Below are 6,000 nucleotides of genomic sequence, written 5' to 3' on the forward strand. Positions count from 1 at the left end.
GCAACAGCTGTTGTGGCCATTTGGGAGATGAATCAGCAGAGGAAAGATCTCTTTCCCTACCCCTGCAACCCCATGACTCTACCTTTCAAATAAATACCTGTTGTAAAAAGTTCATTTGTGTGGACAGACAGGTAGACCCAGAGATCTTTGCCTGTCCATTTAACAGTCCGTCTCGGAGGAGACAGGAAACTACACCATGGAAGCCACCTACAAAGAGACGCTAACCAGCTATCCAGAAGCAGAGTGCCTATGCACGCGCCCCATTCCATGATATTGTGGGAAAACTGTACCACAGGATCTTGCCTGTACCACACTGAAATGTGGTTACAGCGGGTGTCACTGCAGCTTGCGTGGGGTCCAAGCACCCACGGTAGTGGAGAGCAGGGTCCTCAGTGTGTCACGCCTAGGAGGTGGTGACATCCAGCGGGTGCCTGGAATCATCTGGGCTCTCTGGGATCTCCGGCTCACCAGGCAAGCCTTACTCCACGCTCTTGAGCTCAAGCTCCCCTACCCCTCACCCCTCGCACCAGAGCCTGCGTCACATTGTTGGGCTCCAAACCCACAAGCTCAATGAACAAATTCTTCCTAACTTGCCTGCATTGGGTATTTTGTTACAGTGGTGAAAAGCTAGAACAGACGTTCAAACAACGGTACGGGGGAAAGGTCATCTCAGACCCCTTTGCAGTGTTTGCAATCTTATTTCCTCTGATATTTGTATAACGTATTTTTAACTGCCGAAAGAAAATAACTTCAAAATCCCCTTAGGAGTTCCCCGAAGACGTACTTTAAGTAAAGAAACTGAAGGACCACAATATGCTTGGTATGAGGTGAAAGCACACACAAAAAACAAAATTACACACTGGTTTCCATCACGCATAGCAATACCTGGCAAGGTCCCACCTGTCCAGGCCACTTCCAAGAGGGGTGGGGTGGACGAAGTACTCACCTGGAGCTCTCAAACTTCATGATCTTCCTTTGAAAACCACAGTGAAAGTTGGGGTTGAAATAAAAGCGACCCTTTGTGTCCATTAAAATCAATGACAGGAAAATCAGCGGCAAATTTCATCACATCATTCCCTAACTTATACTTGCTTAAGTTTACTCCATTGTCACACTGACACACCGTAAGAATGTTTATTTTCAAAGTGATTTTTCATTCTTTCACCATAATTTCCCCCAATTTTTCACATCGTGGTGGCATTTCTTTCACATACTCTTGAAATACTAAACACAGATCTTGTCCAAAGTTAAAAAGGCATAACACATTTTTTTTTCCTTCAGAAAAACATGACATCACGTTCACAGAAAAGGTATCGCCCTTTCAAAATGTCAAGAATTGAAGCTGTTAGGGTCAAATTTCATCATAGATCCAAAAATAGCCCTGAGGTCTAAATAGGAAAATATCTTTTATAAACTATTAACAAAATTCTCACCACAAAATAAAACTCTCTGGGATTCATCCAATCATATTGTTAGTCAAGAGAGAAAAACAGCATTACATTCAGAACACAGAGCTTGCTCAAGACGACATAACTTGAAGCCCAGCCACTGGACGTGCCCTCCACTCTTCCACTGTCAGAGTAACCACCGCCGAACACCCAGGTCCTCGCACACCAGTGCAAGGCAGGCAGGACTGTCTTTTGAACAACAGGAATTCCAGGAAGATGGGTTTTCTGTGCTCACAATGTTCAAATTAGGATGCCCCTGGGACTCATGGGGCCGCGGGCACAGGCCTGTTCCGAGGTACCCGTTTATGGCTGCCAGCAAGCACACTTAGCTGTACAGGTCTACAGCCTCCATGAGCGCCTCACCAAGCTGACAAACCAGTCGGTGACCACAGGCTACCATGCTACTTGCAATGACTGGCTCCCCTTCCACCTAACTGAAGGATGTCAAAGAACAATGTTTGGGCAGACTGGAGAGATCTCAGAGCTTGAGGTTGACTACCAGGTGGATGACGCCTGGTGTAGGAGCTCACGGAGGACATCCCCCTTGGGTCTTGGGTCCCTCCAGCCAGCCGATGCATGTCAAGGGTAGATCCATGGCCCAGACCTGGCTGGTTACTACTGTTGAATAAGGGGGCTTGGGTTGTATCAGCTGTAGCCATATTCCTCTCCCGCGAGCCTCAGACTGTGCATCCTATTGGATACACATCATTGAAGCAGCTCACCTGGCACACACACCTGGCATTCCCTGGGGGGCACAGCAAAGCCAGGGCAGGCCTGTGAGCACAAGGCCGGGTCCCCATCCAGTGAGCAATCCTCTCACCTTACCGAACACCACTCACGTCACTGTAGCCCGCTCCTGAGGGCTGTCAGAACAAAGCAGGCCCTGTGTCTTTTATGAGAGTCTGATTTCAGGCTGGTCTGAGCAAGAAAACTGTGCTTGCAGCCCTGGCGCTCTGCTGAGTCACTTGGAGATTAATCGGATCCATTCAGGTAGTGTTGATTTTCCCTCTTGCTTATTTCAGTAAAAAAAATAAATAAGCACATCCCCTCCAGAGGAGTTTTCTCAGCTGCTTCTTTAAAATGCTAATGAAGAAACAGGTGAATTGATGAGCAGACCTGAGCTGCCGACCGGCGAGTTATAAAGGTGCATAAGACAAGTTCCAGAAGCACAGGGAGGTGGCGCCAGCTTGAGAAGCCCACCTCAGGTTTAGAATGGCTTGAGCTCTAAGTTCTTGGAGGTTAACACCACTTCTAGGGAGAGCATCACTTACCTGGTCCCAAGTTGTCACCAATGTGAATGTGCTGTTTCTCTCAGGCACCCTTGTGACTAATAGCCTGGCCCCCTGGCAGGGGTGGAACTGCCCAAGTAAAAGTGGCCAGCTCAGCTGGGGTGGACGCCAAGGTCAAGCAGCAGGGATGTGGCCCCAGAGGGCTTCCCAAAGGGCAGCAGCCATCTCCAGGGCAGAATCCAAGCAGGGACCCACAGGAGAGGCCAGGTGCAGAGTGAACAGGTGGGAAACATGCTGGAGTCTCCAAGATGCTGAAAGAAAAAAAATCCAGGAGCTCTTTGTCAGGGGAGAACGAGCTGGAAGGAACAGCCCAGATCTCGGCAAGCCAGACCCTGATGTCAGAGAACAGGAACAGGCACAGATCTATAGGTGCATCTGGAAGAGATGGGTGAGGTCTCATCTCCCTGTACAGACACACACAGGGTCAAGGTCAGTAAGGAGGAGCCAGGCTCCTCTCTCAGGCAGCATGACCAGCTGGCCGCAGGGCATGCTCACTCTGTGCAGGCTTATTTTCTCTGTCATGCATTCCTCCATAGCTGCAGGGTGCCCAACTGGCTCCCAGCTGTCTACGCGCTGCTCTAGGCCTGGAGTCTGTTCCTCTCATGAGCTTTATCACAGCTACACCTGTACTCCAGACTGGGAAGAGATGGTGGAAGTGACCCTTCTACATGCGCAAGTCACACCAACAGCCAGCACCAGGACTTCCCTCCATCTCACTCCACAGAACAAGTCGGGAGTGCCCGAAGCTGAAGTGGCACGAGCAATGCGGCTGTCATTGTAGCATCCGAGGTGTTGAGAGCTGCAGGAGAAAAAGGGGCTAATGCCATGTGCTGTGCTTTCAAAGTACATTCATGTGTGTGACCTCTGCATCCTGGGTCACTCCAAGTACTGCTTGCTGCCTCACCACACCTGCCCCGTGGGCCTGGCGCTGGGCCGATGGTCAAGTGCTGCTCACAGAAGCCAGCCAAAAAGTCATGTGTGCCCCTTATAGTCCAACATCAACCCAGGAGTCACAGCACCACAGTCTGAAGAAATGAGCAGCTACCTGCATTACCCAGCTGCTGGCCACTCCCATGGAGGCGGAGTCTGTTGTTGAGGAGCCAAAGTACACACCCACCAGAGGAACTGGAGCCCTGAGACATCTGCACAATCCCCCCAAGACCCGTCGGTGGCCGGAGTCCCACCTCCACCAGCCCAGGATGTCCAAGCCAGACTTGAGCAGGAGTCTTGTCAGTAGCAGTGGCGCTGTCTTGGCCATTGCCATTCTGTCCAGTTTCATCCTACTGCACTCCAACATTCGTACGTACGAAGCTACACCTCACCTCTTCCCCTAACTACACATATGTATAAATCCCTGAGAAGTACCTGTCAACTTGAAATTCACTATTTACAGTTAATGAGCAGCACGTGAGGAAGCAGACCCCCACAGCACCCCCAGCCATCTGGCCGGGAGGAGCTGTCGCAGGCCAGGAGCTTCAGGGAAAAGGAACACAGGGTTGGGGAACCATATCAAAAGGCCTACTGTCCACTCACTCTCGGGAACTTAGAAGTCACAACCTGGTGACACAGAAAAAGGACTCCCGAAGGCCAACTTGAGGGGGTGATCACTGCCAGCCAGTCTCCGCTTCCTCTAACGACACAGGGAGGGCCACTCGATGGTGAGTGTATGCGACTGTGCAAAGAAATGAGAACGCACAGATCTGTAGATTGTGACAAGTGCAGCCATCTGCAGAGAGGAACAGAGAAGAGTTTGTACCCCAGCTGGAAGGACCCTTCCTGCACCTGGGTCGCACCAAGACTTCACATTCCGTTTTCCCTTCCAGGGCCACAGAAAGCTTACCCTGGCACCTGTCAATCTCCTTCACATTGCCCAATGTCAGCCAGATCATAACAGCTTCCACCAAGCAGACAGAGTAGCAAGTCTACATCATTAAAGCAAGAGAAACCGCTGGCAGAAATGAACAGTTCCAAGCAGCAGACAGTGGGTACCTGAGGTTTCGGTAGAAGTGGAAGGCTTCAGAGCACCCAAAGACCCATGGTAGAAAAACAGGTTGGGAAGCCTGGCAGTTGCTAACATCCAGATGCTGAACCAGCCCAAGCAGAAGACCTAACACTGGCTGCCCCCACAACAGGCAGCTCTTTGTGAGAGCTGGAGATGGGTATCCTGGAAAAGCCACCAGAAGGGCAACGAGGCCCTTTCCCTACCTGATGTGGAAAAGCCGCAATTCCCAATGCAAGCTGTGGTGGACTGGCCCAGGGTGGTGGAGGGACCTCAGAGAAACCCTGGGGGTACAGCTACCCCAGCCCAGACCAGCTGGACTGTGCCCACTCTCAAAGGCACCAGCACAGAGAACCATAGATTTCAGACTATCAGCATTGCCTGGCTGAGGCCTCAATCTACAGAGGCAAGCATGGGACCCGGGTGGCCTGGGGAATCGCTGTGGATTGGGTACACACTGCAGGAAGACAAAGACTCCAAAGATGACCGAGGACAGTTACAGCCCTTGGCCCCTCCAAGGGGGTGTCAAATCCCATCTGCCAATCCTTGAAGGTGAGCCATCTCCTGCCAGCAGTTCTCGAAGTGGGCACATCTAGACCTCTGTGACACGTGGAGGAGGAGCTCTCTGGAATCTGACCTTACACCCTGTGTCTTCAACACACCACCCTCCCCACCACCAGGGGACAGCCTGGCACCCAGAAGACTGAGTCTGGGGAGGGGCTGGTGCGAAATCCCTGACTGCTCAGGGCCAGATGCTGCTGAGCAGGAGACATAAGGAGAAGCCAGCACTACCCCTGCCCACATCCTGAGACAGACAGGTGCACGTCACAGCATATCCAGGGCACAGCGGAACGCTGTCAGCCTGCCATATTTTACATCCACCGTGTCCAAGTTCTTCAACTAAACATTTCAATAAAGTGCGTATGTGGCAGATAACTGAAAATCCAGATGGCCAGGAATTCATTAGACATTCTCAGCGCTTTGGAAAGCAAAGTGTGGGCAGAAAATTCCCACTGAGAGCCAAGGGCCTAGGAAAATCACAGCCAGCCACACCCAAGACACTGTAGCACCGGCTGGCAGATGAGCCGAAGACAGGGGCAATCACCAAAGCCAAAGCAGTACCCACCCGAGGCAGCCCCAGACTTGCAACTCGAAAAGAACACCCAGAGGACACTGGGGAGACCTGGCCTTGCAGCCCTCCTCCGGGCTCTGACCAGCCTCCCAGCTACTCTCCTCACAGTGCCCCCATGTCACACACCTTTGC

This window comes from Ochotona princeps, chromosome 23 (assembly GCF_030435755.1).
Source record: "Ochotona princeps isolate mOchPri1 chromosome 23, mOchPri1.hap1, whole genome shotgun sequence".
NCBI classification, from domain to species: Eukaryota; Metazoa; Chordata; class Mammalia; order Lagomorpha; family Ochotonidae; genus Ochotona; species Ochotona princeps.